This window comes from Macaca nemestrina, chromosome 1 (genome assembly GCF_043159975.1).
Source record: "Macaca nemestrina isolate mMacNem1 chromosome 1, mMacNem.hap1, whole genome shotgun sequence".
Lineage (NCBI taxonomy): Eukaryota > Metazoa > Chordata > Mammalia > Primates > Cercopithecidae > Macaca > Macaca nemestrina.
The window spans coordinates 127598773-127622993 of NC_092125.1; the positions used below are offsets into that span (position 1 = coordinate 127598773).

Sequence of the window (24221 nt, forward strand, 5' to 3'; positions counted from 1 at the left end):
TGGAGCTGGAGCAGCATCTCAAGCTGTACCTAGACACCTTCGAGCTGAAGCTGGAGCCAGAGTGGCCAGGATGTGGAAAGCAGTGTCCCGAGGTTGCACAGTGCAGTAGGGCCCTGGGCCTGGCCCATGAAATCTTTCTTCCTTCTTAAGCCTCTGGACCTGTGATAGGACCTGTGAAGGGCACTGAAATTCCTTCAAGGCTTTTTCCCATTTTCTGAATATTAACACTTGGCTCTCTTTCAGTTATGCTAATTTTTCTATCAAGTAGTTGTTCCACAACCTGATTGAATTCCTCTCCCTAAACAGCTCTTTCTTCCTCTGTCATATGCCCAGGCTGTGAAATGTCCAAACTTTTACTCTCTGCTTTTCTTTAAATAGATATTTCAACTTTAAGTCATTTATTTGCTCCTGCATCTCAGCATAGGCTGTTAGAAGCAGTGAGGCACATTTGAATGCTTTGCTGCTTAGAAATTTCTTCCACAGGATACTCTAAATTATGTCTCTCAAGTTCAAACTTTCACAGAGCCCTAAGGCGTGAATGGAATGTAACCAAGCCCCTTGCTAAGGCATCACACATGTGACCTTTTCTCCATTCTTAATAAATTTCTCATTTTTATCTGAGACCTCAGAAGCCTGGCCTTCACTGTCCATATCACTATCACCATTTTGGTTACAGCCATTTAACCAGTCTCTAAAAGTTCCAAACTTTCCCTCAACTTTCTTTCTTCATCTGAGCCCTCCAAAGACTTCCACCCTCTGTCCATTACCAAGTTCCAAAGTTACTTCCATATTTTCAAGTATTTTTATAGTAATGCCCCACTGTTCGGTACTAATCTTCTCTATTAGACAGTTCTTGCAGTTGCTATAAATACCTGATACTCAGTAATTTATAGGAAAAGAAGTTTGAGTGGCAGGCTGTACAGGAAGGATAGTGCTGGGATCTTCTTCTAGTAAGGCCTCAGGAAGCTTTTACTCATGGTAGAAGGTAAAGCAGGAACAGGCGCTTCACATGGTAAAAACAGTAGGAAGAGAGGGGAATGGGGAGGTGCCACACACTGTTAATCAAATCTCACAAAGACTTACTTTTGCAAGGACAGCACAAAGCCATGAGGAATATGACCCCATGGCCCAAACACCTTCTGTCAGGCCCCACCTCCAACATTGAGAATTACATTTCAGCATGAGATTTAAGTGGGGGCAAATACCCAAACTATATTAGCAGGCATAAAAGCTATGGCTCGCTATTTAAAATATTACCATTCATGATTCTGATAGTGACCATCAAATATAAGTATTTATATGTTCAATATGGGATACTTCAGTTTTCAAAAAAGTTAACTAATTTCTCATGGTCACACAACTATTAATAAGTGGCTCACACCTGTAATCCCAGCACTCTGGGAGGTTGAGGAGGGCTGATCATTTGAGGCCAGGAGTTCAAGATCAACCTGGGCAACATGGCAAAACTCCGTCTCTACTAAAAATTAAAAAATTAGCCAGGCATGCTGACACGCACCTGTAGTCCCAGCTACCTGGGAGGCTGAAGGACGAGAATTGCTTGAACTCAGGAGGTGGGTGTTGCAGTGTGTTGAGATTGTGCCACTGCACTCCAGCTTTGGTGACAGAGTGAGACTCAATCTAAAAAAAAGAAAAAATAGCTTCTGGTATTTTCACTCTTAATAATATATTTGTCTGTGCATTCTAATTTGTGTACTTTGTATTTATAGCACTTCCATAAGCCTGTGTTCTTCATGGTTGTTTTATTTACAGTTAACATTTTTATGTACTTAGGATATACAGAGATATTAAGGAATAAATATGTATTAAAATTAGAAAAACAGATATTTAGGTATGACCAGTCTAGTTGGCAATTCCCCTTTAAATCATATAAATTTATATGTCTAGATTAGAGTATTAAAAGCCCCCTGGTGAAGAAATATTCCATGTTGCTCACTGTTTACCACAATATGCATAAAGAAAATCCCAAGTATTTTGTTGTTGTGAAAATAAATACAAGAGACTGATGGGAATATCAATGACTCTAAGATTTTCCATATATAACTTGAAGAATTAAGAAACCATATAATTAGATGTAAAAATTTGGGAGACCAGTAGATTTTCTTGGTGAATGTATATCAAATATCCAAGCTGATTTTTATTAAGGTGGTTTGGTAATTTAAGAAAAAATAGTCCTTGAGGGAATTCTTAATTATTATGCAATAATTTGCTATTGTGGCAAATTACACTGAGCTTGATGAGAATAATTTGGTAGAATGATGAGAAAACTTTGGTTCAACTGAGGTCAAGAGGAAATGAGAGAAGTAAAGTTAGTTGTAATAGGTTTAAAAAATAATTATGAAGCAATTAACTATATAATGGAGTATAGATTGAAGCAATAGCTACAGAGGGATATTGAGATAAGAGAGATTGTAACTAAAAAAGGAAGATATTATGTACTGTGTGTATGCTGATAGAAATAATCCAGTAGGTAGATTAACATTAATGATAAAACAAAGAGAAGCAAGGAATGCTCTTGGGATACGCTTAAGGAGAAAAGAGGAAGATGAGGTTGGGGTTTATGCAAAAGTAAAACCCAGCTGCCATCTTTTCTAAGAAAATGGGTATTAGAGTGCATGTTTACAGATGCAAATATAATAATATATTTTTGGAGAGAAATGGTAGAATCCCTTTTTATTAAATATGTTTTTTACTTGAAAATAGATAACACCTTTATTACTTGTGATTTAAGAAAAGAGGGTAGATAAAGTTTAAAGAGAGAGAGGAGTTTGTATAAGAGTAAATATATATTCTGTAAATGTCTTAAAATTGATGGATCAAATAGAATTGGTATCTATTTGATGTTGGTGGTCATGAATTCAAAGTAAGAAAAGTCATCAAGGTTGTCATTTTTTTTCCAGCTGTGTTTAGCTTTCCTAGAGAAATTTCAGAGTAGACAGAAAATGGGATTTAGAAATGATGCTGTTTTTCCAGGCCAGAATAATAGAGAATAAGGATGAATATAATAATAATTCATGTAGGCTGCATGAGGAAATAAGTGAGGATATAACGGGGCTGTACAACGCTGGAAACAAAGTCGATAGTTGAAAATTGCAAGTGGACAAATGGGAGAAAAAAGAGTTTTCAATGGACTCGTCAGAGATCATAATTAAAGAAAATGCTTTTATTTGTAAAAGGAATCATAAGTTACAAGCAAATGCAGGTATCATAGAGGGCAAGACCAAAAGAGAGAGGAGGTCAGTTTTCCAAGAGGACAGATTATGGAAAAGTTATTTTACTTATACTTAAAATAACAAGATTTATAGTTTGAATACTGAATATTGAATTTGAATCCATTATCTTTAAACCTTATGGATTTTAGAGGGAAGGGAAAAACAATGATTTGGAGGAACGAAGAGGACACCTTTTCCAAAGTCAGGGCCAATAGTTAGAAGACTTTATGGCTGAAGGATGAGTTGCTTAGTGGAAAGCCAGGTTTTAATTAGACATGTTTTAAAAAGTTCATAGAAGAGGTTGAGGATATAGGAGATGACAGGCTGTGAATTTCAGAGGGCATAGTGGAAACTTTGGGGGTCTGGAAAGATGTTAGGATTGGAGACAGATTAGCATATGTGGAAGTCTAGGGAAGGCAGTTTATTTGGTAATCCTGATGGGATATTTCTGATGATATTTTAAGCAGATTGGGTTGGTATTGGTGTGGGTATTATGGAAATTGACTTGTTTCCTGACACACTGAGATCTGTAGCTCCTTATAACACCATGAAATGAATTTTTTTTAAATTTTCTTTAAGTCATGTGTTATTTAATTGAGGGCATAGATTATATAGATAAAAACACACATATCCACATGTCAAAGTAGGCAGATAATAAACAAGTAGATACATTTTAACTGCACATCAACAAAATGTTAATACTGTGGTTACACAAGAAAGGAATTATTCAAATCCACACATATCCCTCCATCTCCATAACCTAATGGCTTCCATGTAAACATATTCTTTTTCTGAGACTACCTGGCCATTTCTAAGTGATGAAATGGTATTAGTTCTTCCCTTATTTAAATTTTTCATCCTCACTGCAGCTAGATAAATAATTTTGAAGCAAACATATGATCATTTGGTATTTACTTATTAAAAGATCTCCATGGTATCCCATTTTCTTTTAAGACCAAAAAGATATTTATTTAAACACAATTTGAAAATTTATGCAAAAGTGTGCACTAAGTTCTCAATCCTCCTCTCTGTTTCCACTCCCGCTCCCTCTCACTATGAAAATGTTGTACTTGTGGTTACTTCTGCATTTCTTACCTTCCTTCTTCATCAAGTTAACATATTCATATCCACACCCAAGGCCACTAACCCAGTTCCAAAGGGATAACTTTCTTGTCTTCCCTGAATGCATCAATACACTAACAGATGCTTGTATCATGGCAATTGTCTCTTATTCATGGCACTTGCTAATTTTGCAATGTTACATTAACTTGAATAGCTATATGAGCAATATTAATCTTTTCACTAGACTCTAAACTCTAAGGTGACTTCCAGGTTATGCCTCTCTTTATCATTATTTAAGCAGGTCACAGGCATCAATCTTGCTTACAGTTACTCAAATCAATTAGTTGACAAATTAATCTTTTTCTTTTCTTAAATATATCTGAAAATGCATTCAGTAAAACCCAAAGATCAGACTAAAAAAACAGACAGAACTAGGGTATGTGTCCATGATGAGTGTTCAAGAGCAAAAAAAAAAAATTAGAAAGCCCTACAATAACTTCTTCTTACCTTGAAGAAGAAGGAAGGTAAGAAATGCAGAAGTAACCACAAGTACAACATTCTCATAGTGAGAGGGAGCAGGTGTGGAAAGAGAGAGGAGGCTTGAGAACTTAGTGCACACTTTTGCATGAATTTTTAAGTTGTGTTTAAAGAAATATCTTTTTTGTTTTAAAAAAGCCCTGCAATGGAATAGAGAAAAAAGATCAGAGAAGGTGATCTTAGGAATAAAATGATGGTTTCCGTATTTGAAACATAGATAATAAAAAGAAAATAGAATAATAAGAATAATATGAATTCTACTGTGAATTCTCCTTTTCTTTTCCACGAGTAAATAAACCCTAGCTTTGCCTTCCTCATATTTCACATTTTCAATGTGCGCTGCATATTGAAGGAAACAACCTGCTTAGTCTGGTCTTGAAGGTTGCCTGTTTAGTGACCAGAAAATTCACTTTTAGAAGAAACTTTATGTGCCAGTGATTTAGAACCATTCTGCTTTAAATGGAGCACTTGAAATGGCCCTGAAGAATGCCATCCAAAGTGCAGCATTAGGGGGCATACCAGCCACAGTGAAAGGTCATGCTTTGCTTTCCATTCACAATTCCCTTTGTTGCATGTGTTTCTGATTTTTTTTTTTTTCCTAAAACTCCGTAGCACACTCAGTTTGGAGCTCTTCTACTACATCAAAATATGCCAACATAACACAATTATTTGAGGAAATTTGAAATTATTTGAGGTAAAGATATACTCGGAAGAGACAGTGCTCTCTCTTGTCGTTCTAAGATTAAATTCATCCCCTACAAAACCCCTTATTTGTTATTTAATCAAGCTTTTATAATCTTGTGACAGAGAGAGAGATCAGGATTCTATACAACATTAATTTGCAGGCATTAGTTTGTATGTTTCCAGAATATCTTTCTTTCTTGGAAATGCACAGATATTCTTGTAAAGGATGATTGAAGTACATGTTTGATTTTATGAATGTTGGATGATTTGTATTTATTCACAGCAGGAGTTGCACAAAGATGTGGCATTGCTGTTGTCTTCTGTATATCCCCTATATTGCCTGATGAACATTATTTTTTATTTATTGATATATTTACATATTCACTTACCATAAGCTTCCTGGCTTTTTCTTTATTCTTGAATAATGCACACTTCTTTCTATTTTCAAAGGGAGTTTTATATTTATTTGGTTTGGGGTATGCTATTTTAAATTTAAGATAAAATATATAATAGTTCTAGGTAGATTGAAATCAGATTGAATTGTAAGTTATTAAAATTGGTGGTAATTAAAATAGAAGTGGATTGCTTAAATCAAATAACAGAGTATGAAATAAAAATATAAATCTCATTGCTTATGATATACTTTTAGGGGGTTGAGTGATTTCAGCTCTCTAAATCTTTATATCTCTAAATCAAATTGTATTATCCTACATTTCATGTCAATACCAACAGTCTGTACATATGCCAGTGTTCATTTATATATCTGGCTGACCTGTGGCTTGAAATGATATTAACCATTGTGGCCAACATGTAAATTAAAGCAGGTTGAAACATCTAAGAATTCTGGTCAGTTATCAAGCAATTAGTTCATTTATAATTTTTGTGTTTTATCAAAGATAGATAGATAGATACTATTTTTCTTTCTTTATATCGAGAATTTCTCTTCATTTTCTTCTATTTCACGAAATGTCTTGTGGCTATGCATATTTAACCATAGCGTTTAGCAAGTACTTACTCAAAATATTTGATAACCATACTGTTGAGGTCAACCCTGGGAGAGTCTTAACACGCATTGTTGGAGTGGAATCCTTGATGTGCAGGAGATGTTCATACTAGCCAGAGAGTGCTGATTTTGCACAACTCTTTCCAATTCTGTTCCTAGTGACTTCATGTTAGTGTCTTGAAGTCAGTTCTGAAAGAACTATTTACACTAAGAAAATTACTAAAATCTATGAATTGGTATACAAATATGTATATGTGTATTTTAAACTATATACCATCATTTCCAGTTTCGGGATCACATTATTAAGAAAGAAATGCCTAGCTTTTATATGAAAATTTGGCAAGGCTGTGTATTTACATATTATATACCAGTAGCATGCACATTAATTTTTCTTTTGAATTTTCACCAATATTAGCTCTATGGACAACAACAAATAAGAGGTTGTTTTCGGGTTATCATGAAAGCTCTCTAGTCTTCAGACTGTGAATAGAGTTGAGAGTTAATGGATCAGTTCTTGTCATTCTATTTGTATAATTACTCAAATGTATGCAAAAGTATTCATCCATTATTCCACGGTGTGTAGCCATATTACCACCATAAACATCAAGTGCAAGCATCCAATTGTGCTTCCAAAGCGTGTGCTTCAGTTTGTATTTTATTACATATAACCACAAATGATAACTTCATGAACTGTGATGTTATTACATGACATGATTACTAACATCCCATTTTCCATGGATATAAAGGCCAACATTGCACTTATGGGTGTAACCAAGTCAATCACGAATTTCCATCTTTGTGAATCTAGGTACTGAAACTAATCTAGGTATCAATTCTGTATCTGTTAAGGTTAAGTGGTGAGGAGAAACCATGAGGTAATTTGAATACAGAATCTTTAATATAAAGAATAATTGTCAGGGGATTGGAGAATGGTGAATTAGCTAATAAGAGTTAAAGCGAGCATTAAATAACACAGAAAAAGCAGGTATAGAAATTAGCTAGTGCTCATGAGGCTGGAATAAAAGGACCTAAGAAAGAGACTTCTTCACCATGTCAAGACTGGAATTGAGATCTTTTTGGAGGAGTCATATCCTCAAATCACAAGATGCCACATAAGATACGGAGGGGACTCAGTGGTATGACTTGCTACATTTTTTTTTCTAGGTTGTAAGAGAAACTCATCCACGGAAAGGGGATGTGCCTTAAAACTCACTTTATTAGAACATGGATGAAGCTGGAAACCATCATTCTGAGCAAAGTATCGCAAGGACAGAAAACCAAACACCGCATGTTCTCACTCATAGGTGAGAACTGAGCAATGAGAACACTTGGAAACAGGGTGGGGAACATCACACACCAGGACCTGTTGTGGGGTGGGGGGAGCGGGGAGGGATAGTATTGAGGGATATACCTAATGTAATTGACAAGTTGATGGGTGCAGCACACCAACGTGGCACATGTATACATATTAACAAACCCGCACGTTGTGCACATGTACCCTAGAACTTAAAAAAAAAAAAAAAACCCTCACTTTGCTGTCCCTTGTATGAATGCTGGGGAGCCTGTTTGTGTGAAGGTGCCTCATCTGTGGCATTCCACTGCAAAGCTTCCAAGAGAGATGACAGGGAGATTTGCAGGCTGATGAGTGTTTCATCCTGCTGCTATCAGAAGGAAGCAGATAATGGGGGCATATCTGCAGGCGCTGGATGCTTGAGAAAATACACTGTGCTGAAGTCAGGTGCTGGAGAAAGCTGTGCTCTTCAGGAAACTAGCAGGAAAGAACCTATGCACTTTGCATAAGCCAGGTTTTGTAGGAAGTGTGCATTGCAGGCACCTAGAGGTAGAGAAAACTGTGTAGATTAAAGAGCCAAGTGCTGGAAAAAGCACACTGCTTAGAAATCTGGAAAGTGAGACACAGTGGCATCAGGAAGAAAAATCCCCCTCCTCCTCTGGTGTCTCTTGAGCACCCTCTACCAACATGGCTTAACATGGTGTCAGCTAGCAAAGGAACCATATTTATGAAACCTACCTCTATTATCCTAGAACAGTCAAAACAGCTGATTTTGAAGATGAAAGTTAATTCATTTATACATTTGTTATGTGTTATAAATTGTAAGAATCTCTAAAAATAAAAGTAACTTGTCACTTATTGAATTGTTTTTATTGAGAAGACAGTTCATAGAAAAACATCACAGTAATTCTTTAAGTATTTGACGTATGAAATAATTAGATGTGTTTTCTTTACTCCTACTTTGTGTTATAAAATGGCCTTAAGATGAGAATAAAAAATGCTCTCTGCCTAAATTCAACAGATTTAAATATTTTGTCAATATGTTTTAGAAGGTACAAAAGAATAGACAGCAGTGGGAATATGTGTGTCTTTAGGAGAGGACCACCAAGTTTATTTTTGAAAGAAAAATGAAGAATGACAAAATAGTAGTATAATAGATGTTAAACAAAGTGTGACTGTCATCTGGTCATGGACTTTGGTATTGTGATGTTGCAGTGAAATGTGAATTTTCTGGGTTATTGTTTATTACTAAATGTGGGCTAGGTACCAAAAGACAAGAATGAAACATGACAAAGAATATTCTTAAAATATAATAGGAAATTATTAAAAGCATATCAGCTTTTTCTTCCTGAAAAACACATAATAAGTAATCATCTCTGTCTTCTATTTTGTCCCAGGTTTCAAGTTATATTTTGTTATATAATAAAGCACTGTGGCCCAAACAACATCCCTATTGTATCAGCCGGCAGCCATTGTTCAACCAGAGGAGCAAAACCACTTGGCTATATATTATTTATTTTTGTTGCAGGAAATCAGCCTCATACAACAGGAGGTTGTTAAAAAGCCTTTATAATGCTTTCTGTATCCACATATGATGTGTAATCTTGAAGTTGCAGGGTAAGCAGTTGATAGATGTGAAGGGGGAATATCAAAGGCAGGCTGCAATGATTAAATAAACTGGAACCCTAAACTGAAACCAGCCAGCCATTCTTCTTGCTTTTGACTTTGGTATTAAGAGTATCTTGCAGAAGCAGGGGCCTTGTGTCAGAAAACTGAACCTTTCCAAGGAGTCAGAAATGCTGAAGGAAAACACAAGAATAGGTAGAACAGCTGCAGATCCGGCTACTGCTTCAAGACATTGAAATGAGTCATCAGATCAACAAACACGTGTGTGTGTGTGTCTCTGTGTGTGTGTGACTTACACAGAGAACACACACACACACTCGAGAGGGGAGAGAGAGAGAGAAAGAGAGAGATATTAAATGGTTGCTACCTTCCATTTACCCTGCAAATCTCCCAAGAATCTTCTCCCAGCAACCTTCTAATGTGTCCAAATTAGAAACACACAAGATAGGAACTTCTCAAAAGTTTAGCTCAGTCTAGTTAAGACGACACATAACACTTAACACGTGTTTTACATAACAGTAATCTTTAAAAACCAGACTATCAAATATGGTGCTTTAGTCCTTTTTCACACTTCTGTAAAGAACTGCATGAGTCTGGGTAATTTATAAAGGAAAGATTAATTGACTCACATTTTAGCCTGGCTGGGGAGGCCTCAGGAAATTTACCATCATGGCAGAAGGTGAAGGGGAAGCAAGGCACCTTCTTCACAAGGCAGCAAGGAGAATGATCACAAGAGAAACTACACAACACTTATAAAGCCATCAGATCTCATGAGAATTCACTCACTATCATGAGAATAGAATGGGGGAAAATGTACCCATGATCCAATTATCTCGACTTATTCTCTTCCTTCATACTTGGAGATTATGGGGACACAAAGTCAAGATTTGACTTTCATGGGGACACAAAGCCTCCTCATTCTGCCCCAGCCCCTCCCAAATCTCATGTGTCTTTCACATTTCAAAACCAATCCTGCCTTCCCAACTGTCCCCCCAAATCTTAATTCATTCCAGCATTAACCCCAAAGTTCAAGTCCAAAAGTCTCATCTGAGACAAGACCCTTCCACCTAGGAACCTATAAAATCAAAAGCAAATTAGTTACTTCCAAGACACAATGCAGGTACAAGCATTGGGTAAATATTCCTGTTCCAAATGGGAGGAATTAGCCAAAACAAAGGGGCTACAGGTCCCATGTGATTCTGAAATCCATTTGGGGAGTCATGAAATTGTAAATATCCAAAATGATCTCCTTTGACTCCATGTCTCACATTCAGATCATGCTGATGCAAGAGATGAGCACCTCAGGACCTTGGGCAGCTCCAACCCTGTGGCTTTGCAGGGTACAGTGTCCCTCCCAGCTGCTTTCATTGCTGGTGTTCAGTGTCTGTGGCTTTTCCAGGTGGAAAGCTGTCAGTAGATCTACTATTCTGGGTTCTGGAGAACAGTGGCCCTCTTCCCACAGCTCCAGTAGGCAGTGCTCCAGTGAGTACTATGTGTGGGTGCTCCAGTCCCACATTTCCCTTTTGCCCTGTTCTAGCAGAAATTCTCCATGAGGGCTCCAACCCTGACGGTTTCTGCCTAGATATCCAGAAATTTCCATACAACTTCTGAAATCTAGGTGTAGATTTCCAAAGCTCAATTCTTGTCTTCCATGTACTGGCAGGACCAACACCACACAAACTACCAAGACTTGGGGCTTGCACCCCACTGAAGCAATGGCCCAAACTGTACCTTGGCTCTTTTTAGCCATGACTGCAGCTGGAGTAGGTAGGACACAGAAAACCAAGTCCCTAGGCTGCACAGAGCAGCAGAGTCCAGGCCCATGAAACCATTTTTACCTCCTAGGCCTCAGGCCTGTGAGAGGAGGGACTGCTGAGAAGGTCTCTGACATGCCTTGATGTTTTCCCCATTGTCTTGGTGATTAACATTCTGTTCCTCATTATTTAGGCAAAGTCCTGCAGCTGGCTTGAATTTCTCCCCAGAAAATTGTTTTTTCTTTTCTACCACATCATCCCACTGCAAATTTTTCAAACTTTTGTTCTCTGATTCCCTTTTAAACATAAGTTCCAATTTCAAACAATTTCTTTGTGAATATATAAAACTGAATGCTTTTAAGAGCACCTAGGTTACCTCTTGATTGCTTTGCTGCTTAGAAATTTTCTCTGCCAGATACCCTAAATTATCTTTCTCAAGTCCAAGTTCCACAGATCTCTAGGGCAGGGTCAAAATGCCACCAGTGTCTTTGCAAAAACATAGCAAGAGTCACCTTTATTCCAGTTCCCAACAAGTCCCTCATCTCCATCTGAGGCCACCTAGGCCATTCATTGTCCATATCACTATCAGCATTTTGGTCAAAGTCGTTCAACAAGTCTCAATGAAGTTCCAAATGTTTTCATATCTTCCTGTCTTCTGAGCCCTCCAAGTTTCTGTGAAGTTTCAGACTTTCTCACATTTTTTTTTGTCTTCTTCTGAGCCCTCCAAACTGTTTCAACCTCTGTCTGTTACCCAGTTCCAATATCACTTCCATATTTATGGGTATCTTAATAGCAGTACCCCACTTTCTGTGGTATCAATTTACTGTATTAGCCTGTTTACACACTGCTATAAAGAATGATCTGAGACTGGGTATATAAAGGAAAGAAGTTTAATTGACCCACAGTTTAGCATGTCTGGGGGTGGGGGATCAGGAAATTTACAATCATGATAGAAGGCATAGGGGAAGTGAACAACATTCACAAGGCATCAGGAAGGAGAATGACCACAGGACCAACTAGCAAACACTTACAAAGCCATCAGATCTCGTGAGAACTCACTATCATGAGAACAGCATGGGGGAAACTGCCCCCATGATCTAATTACCTCCACCAGGTCTCTCCCTCGACAAATAGGGATTTGGGGGATTTGGCAGATTCTTGGGATTAAAATTCAAGATGAGATTTGAGTGAAGACACAAAGCCTAACCATAGTATATGGAATTTTGGTGCCATCAGAAAATTGACTTTTAAAAACTACACATATTTATTTTTTTAATTGACAAACAATTGCTGGGTCTATTCACTGGGTAAATAAATGTGATGTTTTGATATATGTATATATCATAGAGAGTTGACTTTTGCTTATTCATTGATCAAATGTTCACCTGTTAATATGTAGTTTTTAATATAGTTTTATTGCTGTCAGAATTAGCATTTAAGCTCTCCTTCACAGGAAACTGCTACAGGGAGCATAACTGATTCATAGCCCCAGTCGCTTTTCTTTTGGAGTAACCATAATTTCGTTTCAAGGCCATGTATAACCTGGCTTGCTCTCAACCAATAACTAAGCCCAATGTGGATACTAGTGCCAGCCCATTAGGATGGGATTCAGAACTTCTAAATTGAGCAATGTTAACTCAGGGAGTGCTTGTTTGCCTAGCTGAAACTTTCTTAGAAATGTGTTGCAGCCTAATATTCTTACCCAATAATTCCCTTTCTGTCCCTTTCACTGGTAACAGAACAGTATCATAAGCTGTTGTTTCTCCCTGCATACTCTTCTTTCTTTTATCCTTTGCAGGTAATCCCTCAAAATAATCTATTACACATCAAATTCCTTTCTGTGCTTTTTAAATTACGCTAACTAGTGATTTTACTCAATAAATATTTAAATGTGTATAATGGCATTTTTGTAGAATACAAAAACCAAATAGGGAAACTCAACAAGCTTACATTCCATTGTGGGACAAAAGGTATATAGAAGTGATCAATATATACAAGATAATATTTTATCCTGTATCTTTCATAGAAAGTTTGTCATGAATACTTCTTAGAATTTTAAATTTGAAGAGTTCCAGTTACCTAATATGTATGTACCTAAATACTTGTGATATAGGAAGAGGGTCATTAAAGGACTTCATAGGAAAAATAATTGTATACTATATTGTATGAAAATATTGTAATTGTATTAAATTCTGAAATAAATTGTATTAAATTCTGAAAGACAAATGTTGAAAATATTTTAGATTCATAAGACAATATAGAAAAACATAATTAAAAACACACTTGTAGTACAGAAAAAAATGAATGTTAGTCTTGCTGTGATTTTTCACAAAATTTTGCAAAGTCATAAAAATAACTTCACAGCTGATGTTAAGAAAGCAATCAGTAAAAATTCGTTGTTGCATTAAACATTATTGATATTCTCAAATGTATTCCTACACTTGATCTTAGCCAAAAGGCCGAGAAGCAATCAAATGTATTCCTTTATATTTACATACGTTCTGAATTGTTGACTACATCATCTCCTTCTAGGTTTTAGAATGTGTCTAACTCAGTCAGGGTATCATTTGTTCATTAATAGTTCGAGTACAACACCAACGTCATTAAATCGTGCTTCTCCTGCAAAAATCTTGCTTCTCCTGCAAAAAATCTTGCTTCACATTGCAACCTATTCACATTATCAGAATTTGAAAGATATCAAAAAATAAATGAGACTAAGCAAAAAAGATTTGACCTTACAAGTGGGGCTAAAAGATTAAATTACTAGAGAAGAGATGTTTGCTTTAGAGAATGTAATAAAAACTCAGTTCATCAGTGTGTTGTTTCATTTTTTACCTTTATTTACTCATCTATTATATGGATCATATATTAAATAGAAGGCTAGTTATAGATAACTATAACTGTAGTATATGCACATTTTATGACAAAGTGTGATGCCAAATAAAAATATTTTCTCTATTTAAATAAGCAAATATATTCATTTACAATTTTTTAACATTTCAAATACACATTGTGAAAATTTTACAAAATACAGAAAAAAATTAAAGAATGTAAAACTGTCTAAAAATTCTGTCCTTGATAAATAATTGTTATTGATATATTGATATAAACTATAACATGTTGCAAATAACTTTCTATGTAACTGAATATTTTTCTGAAATGTAATTATAATAGGTAAAATATTTCAGAAAATACATTATGGATGTAAGACTGATATGTGATAAACATTCAATTATGATCATTTCATACTTTTTTTTTTTAAAGTTTTGGCACTTTAGTCCTGTGATTTATGTGTGGAGGATGGGCATGGGGGATAAGAAATGGAACTTTGTATGCTAAATATTTAGTTGTCTAATCATTTATATAATAATTCATTTTATCCTCAATGATAACATTTCCTACTTTAGTAATATATAAAGATAGATTTACATGTTTTTGTCTATTTTAAAAATTATCTTAAGACAATTATTTTGACAGTATTAAAACCTTCTCCTTATGGAAGTTTTATAGTACTTTTTTATAGTTGATAATGTGAATCATTCTATTTTTTTCAACAATATCTTGGCTACCTTTTTATATATAAGCTCCAGGAACATTTTACAATTATGTAATCTGTTATAGATTCTGTTAATCATTCACTATAATTTATAAATTGATTTAAAATAATGAACATTTTTAATATATTTATTTTTCAAATCAGGATATTTGTGTGTTTCTTTACTTATCAGATTGTTATTTATGCACTTCAGTAAAATTTTAGTTTTCTTTATCCTGATCAAGAACCTTTCCTACTAATTGTATTTCTATTTATTTTACATTTTTTCATTGTTTCATACTTTTAAAAAATATCATATTTAAACAGATATTTACTGTAATATTGGAATAACTGATTTGGGAATACTTAGTTACATACTCACGATCATCTTGGGTTCTTCAATTTTCTTTTTGTATTTTATTTTCTCTAGAATAACTCTAAAATCATTTGCAAATTATAATGATTTTTATTTCCTATACACACACACATAAACACACACATTTCTTTTACAGTATGTATAAATACTTGTGTATGTTTTTATCTCTCTATATATCATTATACATACAATTTTGTCATGTATTGCATTCAGCTATAATTTCCAGAAAAAGTGATAATTGTGAGAATGATTATTTTTGATATAATTCAGATATTACTGAGATTCCTTAATGTTTCTTCATTAAATAAAATGTTCTCTACTGGCTTAAAAGAGAGCTTTAAATCATTTATGGGATTTACATTAATTTTTAAAGAATTCATTTTAAACAAAAATGAATACTGAATTATTTCTAAAACATTATAACTTCTATAATTTCTGTGATATTCCCAATTGCCTATTGATAAGATAATTTGTATTATTTTGTGATTTAAAGGTTTACTTTCTTTGTCTCCTAGATTTGTTGGTCTGCTTATTTATTTATAATTTAACTCCAGTAATAATTTTATTCAAATGACCCACAAAAACATAAATGGTACTTATGTTGGTGATAATTTTTTCTCATCTGTCATCTCTTCCAAGTTTCATATCTCATCTTAAAATTCTTTTTTGTCTCCCATTATATATCTATTTGATTGCTATACAAAGTTAGAATATAATTTTCACAGTACATGAGATCACTTTCTTAATTTTAAATAATTCGTTTTCAAGTTGATTTTATAATGCCATTACTTCCTTCTGTATTCTGAATGTTTTCATATTTTCTCTTCACTTCTTCCATCTTTCTTTCTTTCTTCTTTTCTTTCTTTCTTTCTCTTTCTTTCTTTCTTTCTTTCTTTTTCATTTTCTTTCTTTCTCTTTCTTTCTTTCTTTCTTTCTTTCTTTCTTTCTTTCTTTCTTTCTTTCTCTTTCTTTCCTTTCTTTCTTTCTTTTCCTTCTTTCTTTCTTTCTTTCTTTCTTTCTTTCTTTCTTTCTTTCTTTCTTTCTTTCTTTCTTTCTTTCTTTCTTTCAATACATAATATTTCTACATATATATCTATGTCATATATGATATCTATATGTGATATTTTTTTACATGCATTCATCATGTAAGGATCACGTCAGGGTATTTTGGGAGTATTCATCACCTCACAAATTTATCATTTCTGTGTGTTGGGAACAGTTCAGTCCTCTCTTCTAGTTTTGATATACATATACATTATTGTTAACTATAGTCACTCTACTCTGCTATCAAATATTGGAAATCATTCCTTCTATCCAGCTGCATGTTTGTACCTATTAACCAACTTCTCTGTATCCCCTCCATCCCCACCCACACAATCATTCCAGCTTCTGTTATCTACCGTTGCCCTCCCTAATTCTATGAGATCAACATTTTTAGCTGCCACTTAGGAGTGATAGCGAGCTATATTTGTCTTTCTGTGCTTGTCTTATTTTATTAATATGATGAGCTCCAGTACCATCCATACTGTAGCAAATAAGATGATTTCTCTTTTTTTATGCTCAAAGAGTATTCCATTGTGTATATATGTCAGATTTTCTTTATTCATTCATCAACTGATAGGCACATAGACTGATATAGGTTGATTCCGTATTTTTCATATTGTGACTAATGTGGCAATAGATATGAGAGTGCAGGTATCCCTTTATGGAATGTTTTATTTTATTTTATTTTTTGAATAAATATCCAGTGGTGGCATTGTTGGGTCATATGTTACCTCTAGTATTAGTATTTTGAGAAATCTCTATATTTTTTCCATAGTGGTTATACTGATTTACATTCCCATCAATGATGTATGAGAGTTCCCTCTTATCTGGATCCTCTGTTATTTCTGTTTTTTTTTAATTGCCATACTAACTGAGATGAGATGATATCACATTGTGGTTTTGACTCAGCATTTTTCAGATGATTAGTGATGTTGAACATTCTTTCTTATACCTGTTGGTCATGTGTAGATCTTGTTTTGAGAAATGTTTATTCATGTCCTTTGGCCACTTTTTATTGGATATCTTGTGGGGTTTTTTTTGTATGGGTTGTTTGAATTACTTATATATTCTGGATATTAGTCTCTTGTCAGATGAATAGTTTGCAAATGTGTTCTCCCATTCAACAAGTTGTGTCTTAATTGTATTGACAGTGATCTTGGCTATGCAGAAGATTTTTAGTTCAATACAGTCCCATTTGTCTATTTTTTGTTTTTGTTGCCTGTGCTTCTGAGGCCTAAGCTATAAAATCTTTATCTAGACCAATGCCCTGAAGTGTTTTTCATACGCTTTCTTCTAGAATTTTTATGGTTTTGAGTCATATGTATAAGTCTTTAATCCATGTTGAGTTTATTTTTGTATATGGTGAGAAATAGAGGTCCAGTTTTAGTCTTCCACATCTGATTATCCAATTTTTCCAGAACCAATTATTGAAAAGGGTGCCCTTTCCCCAATGTATGTTAGCCCAGAACTAGAAAATTTAGACAACTACTAATTAAGAAGGTTGAAGAGGAATCAGTCATCCCTAGAGGAGATAAATTGTTATATGTTGGCCTAATTATAAGTGAGCATTCAACTTGTTGCAGAACTATTTTTTATTTACTAAAAACTGATTGACTTAATCATTATTTTAAAACAATTCCTTCTCACACTTCTGAGTGGCTTGAGCTTTCAAGCGAAAGTTAATTATTATGTGATTCACAACTATCAATCATTTTACAAATAATGATCCTAGTATTTCTCAGCAATAGATCAGCTTACTGACCACAGCAGGCATATGAAAAATGACAAATTGAAGTGTTATATTTTGTAAAAAGACCTGAATATCAAGCAGAGATTAATGTCTTTGAGAAAAGTTGAGGATAATAATTTTTACACAATGTGATTCATCAATTTAGCAACCAGAAATGGGCAATTACTTTGATTGGCAATATATAAGATAGTGAAGTAATGAAAAAAATTAAGAAGTGCTTATATAAAAAAGTAATTTCACACAGTTAGAGTAACTAAGTCTTCGGTAGTTTCAATAACCTTAGAGACAGCATTTACTTTTCTTGGTTAAGATGCCTGTTTTCACTTTACCCTTCAAAGTGGTAGCTGTGTGACAACAATAATTTATATTGCTTCATAATAATATCTGATCCATAGATTTGCTGAAGAGATTACGGGAGATGTGTATGGCAAACACTTACTAAGGTCCTCAATGAACGGCAGCTGTTATTACCATACACCTCAGACTTAATCACAGTTCACCCTCTGCCTCATATGTGGTCTGATGATGCTGAAGATAGGGAAGGATAGAACATTGAGAACATAAGGGACTTTAGAGATAATCATTTGAACCTCTCTATTTTGTCGGAAAATAAACTAAGATTTAAAATAAATACACTATATTTAGGAAATTGTGTTTTTTTTTATACATTTACTAAATTATGTTAAAAATCTATAGACAATGTAGATTATTTCTCAAGAAAATTAATGATAAGATGTTGAAAAATCACCGCACGAGAGAAACTGATGTGTTCCACAGCTTATTAAATTCATCATCATTCAGCCAGAGTTAGTAGGTCTAGGTAAATTAAGAATTTTTGGTAATATCTAAGAATGTTTTAATGCATTTTGCAATTTGGCAAATTGTTAAAAATTATAAGAAAAGAGAGAGACATCTTCTCCTTTCTTAATAAAGAAAAATATTAGTTCTGACTTTACCCTATATTGCTTGTGGGCATACGTTTAATTTAGTTGAATTGAACTGAAATAGCCATAGAATATAAAGTAACCAAAACTGTTTCCACAAGGGAAAAAAATTCTAGAAGGTAAAGGGAAACTAACTCTACCATATATTTTAATAAATAGTATAATTAAGAATGCTGACAAATGAATATATGCTATTCTTAATTTATTTATGTATTCATTTTTGAAATCTACATGGTGACTATAACGTTAATTTTATGTCAGTGTGGCTGGATCATGGTGACAAGATATTTTATTACATGTTATTCTGGATGTGCCTGTGAAGGTGTTTTGTGGAAGAGATTCATATCTTACTTGGTGAATTTTGAGTATAACAGATTGCCTTCATAATGTGCGTGGACCTCATCTGAACAGTTGAAGTCCTTAATAGAACAAAGATCCCACCCTTCCCTTGGAACAAGAAAGAATTCTGCCAGTAAACTGCCTTTGAACCCCCACTGCAGCTCATCCTGCGTCTCCAGCCTAGTGTCCTACTCCACAGTTTTACTTTCGAACTTTCACAATCATGGGAGCCAATTCCTTAAAATCAATCTTAATTTTCCTCTCTCTCTTTCTATGCAGACATACACACACACACACTCTCTCTCTCTCTCTCACACACACACACACACACACACACACACACACACACCCGTTGTTCCTGTTTCTTGGGAATATCCTGACTAAAACACGGCTAATATTTTTTCATTGAATCTTAGCAAATAGGAACGGGTGGCTGTAATGATAGTAAAAAAAATATCGTATTAAAGCATTATCTAAACACAAAATCAAAGTCACGCAAACAAAGGATAATGAGAAATTAAATACAATAAATACCCTAGTCTGTGTTTCTTACTGTGTAGTTTGTGGATTGCAACTGAAAAGCATCTAAATAGGTTTCATTTTGATTCATAGACATAAAAGATAATTTTCCTGTTGTTTTAAAGGTGATATATCATCCCGTGTGACCTCATTTGTGTTACTTGTTACAGTTAAAAATTTAAACTGTTTTAATTTTGTACAATTGTAATGAGAGCAGTGTTATAAAATATGCCATATTTGTAGTATGATAGTTATGAGGGAGGAGCTATACCAAAGCTTATTTGTGAAGCAGGAAGGGGGAGCAGTTGAATTGGCCTAACTTACATACCAAGAGTAACTGAACAAGTCTTTTTATTTTTCCCTATACGCCTCTCACCTGTTCAACACTGACCAGACTTGGAGTGTAAGATATTAATGGTAGACAGATTGCAGTTATCCTGGCTTATAGTTTCATTCAACTCTTTCTAATTGGAACCCCCGGATTGGGTTTCTCACAAACCATATCCTGTACAACACTGCTCTGATAGATAAATAAGTAGAAAAAAGTGAAAACAACAAAGGCAGACTGGGTTTTTAGGAGAGAAGTTGAGAGAATACGATATCCACATAGCCTGAAGTTCATTACCGTGATGGAGACTGTGAAGAGGTGATAATGCTCCTTGTTCTTCCTGGCAGACAGATTTAGACAGGTCCTAAAGGCCAGAAGGTAGATTTAAAATTAAATGGCAAACAGTTACAACCAGTACAAACGCAGTGTTTACTACAGCTCTCTCCATAGAATGTTGATAAGAAATGTACCTGTAACCTGATTCTCCGAAAAGTACTGAACTGGGGAGAGAAAATTCAGAATAAGCAGGTAGGTAAGTTTAATGAACAAGGAGCTCTGAAACTCAAGGAAGGAGCAGTCAGGCAAACCAGCACCCAGAGGGCGTTCTCAGGAAATCTAGGTCAGTTCTTAGGTAGAATTTAGAATCAGAGGGCCGCTGGAAACAGGTTATGATATCATTGTTTCTAGCATAGATGACAGTTACACAAATACAGCCAAGTTTGTGCTCAAATTATTTTAAGGACGTGAACATTCTTTTTAAATCTCCCTTGCAGAGTTATTTTACTACAAGAAATTTTGTATTTCTGTGAATTTCACAGTATTTGCTGGTCTCTTTCCCAACTGTAGGTGTTAGGGGTGTTTAACATTAGCACCTCAGGCTCTAATAAAAAATCTGTGAGAACATCGACTATCAGAACACCAGTTTAAAGTGTATCTGTACCCTGTTTGTACACATGAATTAATTTAGAGAAACGCTTAACTACATGCCCTTCTTCAGTCATTTGCTGGTTACTAAGTAAACGGACGAGGTGGCAAGAATGACATTGTGTTTGCATTTTTGAGTCCTTTTTCTAGGAATCAAGGGTAAATACGATTTAAGGAAGTCAGTTATTTTCGTAGTCTTAATGAAAAATAATATATTTTTGTGTGTGTACAGGTAGGCAGCAATTATAATTACAGTCATTTGTAATCTTTAATCTGTAAAGTAATTCTAAGGAATTCTTTGAGTACTTACTTCTTTTTTTTTTCACATATACTCTTCCAGGAATTGGAATAAGTTACCACCAGAAAGGTTCAGTTCCTGGTTATGGTCTTATGACCCTTAAATAAACAGACTTTTCCTTCACATATGTAGTTAATATAAAGTAATGACCTAATTTCTTCCACAAACTAAATGTATGGATAAATTGTATCTTTTCTTTGCAATTCATTTTAGTTAGTGAATAAACTCTTTCTATTTGTCCTTTGTCCTACATCTCCTCTATTAAGCAAGTCAATATGGCGTAGTAGTTCTGAGAAAGGACTCTGGAGCAGAAATGTCGGACTTCAAATCTTGGTTCCAGATCTTTCTTTCTAGTTATTTGATCCTGAGCGATGTAATTGTCTCCTTGCTTTAGTATTCTCATATAAATTGGGAAGAACAACAGTACTTTGTGCATGTATTTTGTGAACATTAAATAAGTAAACACACACACACACTTAGAATAAATTCTGGCACATAGTGAGCACTTTATTTTACACACAGGATTAGCTATCATTACTATAGTCCTTATAATTTACTCTATTTTATCCATCCCATTATCACCTCAGTCAAACCTCTATCATCTTCCTTTTAGGTTATTTTAAGTTATTTCAAGTTATTTCAACAGCCTCCTACCTAGCATTCTTCTCTATTCTTCATCCACTTCCGGTTCATACACAGTTGCCAGCTTGACCTTGCTAAAATGCTAAGCTGGTTATTCCATTATATCATATATCAAAATTTTGAGATAGTTATATCCAAAGATTAAAATTATTCAATTTTCTCCATCTTCCTTAAAAGGAAGTTACAATTATTTTTATGTTTTCATCCCTCTGTGAGTTGGCAGCTTCCTGTCATTTTAGCCTCATCTATTTCTACTTGCCATCTTAAACTTTATGTTTTAGTTATATGGAATAATTCATATCTCCTTCAACACGCTAATATTTTTCTGAAAGAATGTATTTTTACATTATAGTTATTCCGCCTTTTATACTGCTTTCTTTAACAGTAAAATTCAATTCATCCTTCAAAAATCAATCGTTCATAAAATGTTCTAACCCTCCCTAACCCCATCTATGTTTTATGTATTCTGGACCCCCAATATAAAAGTGTTTTTACTTGTTTAAAGCATTTTTACATTTGGTTGAAGTGGTGTCCTTGTTTCTCAACTAATTTATGAGCTATCTCACAATTATTCTGTATTTTATCTTAAATTTTCAGAATTTACCAGATAAAAAGTCATTGACAAATTTTTGTTGTAATAACAAATAATGCAATTACTTTAAATATGTACTCTCTTAGAACTTTATATATGTAGAGTATGAGCCAAAGCCATTGGTAAAGGTTTTTTACTTTTTAAATTAGAAGGTACTCTTTAACCTTAAGGAAGAACAGAATTTAGACTCTGGGGTAGGGGTTTAAGAAGAGTACTTGAAGAAGACACGAAGGTATTATACACTACCCAACTCTCTCTGTGTGCTTAAAAATATTAAAAAATAGAAAAGAAAGAAAAACAACAAAAATTCAAAAGTACAATTACAACCATATGCTACTTGCCTGCTTATTATTACATTTGCTTTTTAAATTATTTTTAAATTGTTAATTGAAAAAGTTGGTTGTATGTATTTTTGGAGTACAAAGTGATATGAATACAATCTGAAAAACTTAATTTAATTAACACATTTGTCACTTCAAATACCTATCATTTTTTGTGGTGACAGCATTTGAAATTTGCCTAGTGATTTTGAAATATACAGTACATTGTTATTTACTACATTCACCATGCTGTGCAATATAGCTCCAAGAAAAAAAATAAATAAACTGATTGCTCCCATCTAATTAAAGCTTTCTACCCTTCAACCATAATGTCCCTATTTCTTCCATCACCCACTCCCAACCCCCTAATTCCCATTAGTCTCTGGTAAACCACCATTCTGCTCTCTGCTTCTGGGGTTTGATTATTTTAGATTCCACACACAACTGAGAACATGTTACTGTCTTTCTGTGCATGCCTTACTTATTTCACTTGGCGTATTGTTCTCCAATTCCATCCATTTATTTCTTTATAAAGGCTGAATAGTATTCCATTGTGTATAAGCAGGCGTTCCATATCCATAGGTTCTGCTTCCTTGGATTCAAGAAAATGTGAATTTAATATATTTGGAATTAATTTTTAAACGGATGGTTATACCTGTACATGTATATACATGTACATGTGTAGACTTTTTTCTAAACAATGTAGTATAGCAACTATTTTAAAAGAATTTGTGTGGCATTAGTTATAAGTAATCTAGAGATTATTTAATGTATACTGAAGAATGCACTTAGGTTATATTCAAATACAACACCATTTTTCCTAAAGGATTTAAGCATGTGTGGATTTTGGTATCTACGGATGTGGGGTAGTGCTCCTGGAATCAGTCTCCTAAAGATACCAAGGGACAACTGTGCATACCACAATATCTTGACATTCATCTTTTGATGCACACTTTTAGGTTGATTTCATAACTTCACTATTGTGAATAGTATGACAATGAAAATGGGAGTATAGATATCTCTTGACATATTGCTTTCAAATCTTTTGGGTAAATATGTGGAAGTGGAATTGGTGGATAATAAGATAGTTTTGTTTTTAGTTCTTTTCAGGGACCTCCATACTGTTTTCCATAATGTCTGTATGAATTTACATTCTCACCAATAGCATGTAAGTGTTTCATTTTTTCCACATTTTTGTCACTCTTGTTATCTTTCATCTGTTTCATGATAGCCATTTTGAAAAGAGTATGGTTTTAATTTGCATTTTCCTAACATTTGGTGAAGTTGAACATCATTTAGTATATCTGTTGGCCATTTGCCTGTTTTCTTTTGAGAAGTGTGCCTGTTCAGGTGATTTGCCCATGTTTTAAATTACATTGTTTCATTTTAATTGATTTTTAAAATGTTTATTTTTTATAGATTT

The 24221-nt window shown here is 34.3% G+C and overlaps 1 long non-coding RNA gene across 1 annotated transcript; it reads right to left on the reverse strand.

The window, feature by feature from the left end:
* Positions 1–1515: 1515 nt before the first annotated feature.
* Positions 1516–20631, reverse strand: LOC105489195 (uncharacterized). Its single transcript, XR_011609129.1, has 3 exons — positions 20493–20631; positions 20320–20386; positions 1516–1638 (listed from the first exon to the last, which is right to left on the reverse strand). It is a non-coding gene; the product is annotated as an uncharacterized lncRNA (long non-coding RNA).
* Positions 20632–24221: the final 3590 nt, after the last annotated feature.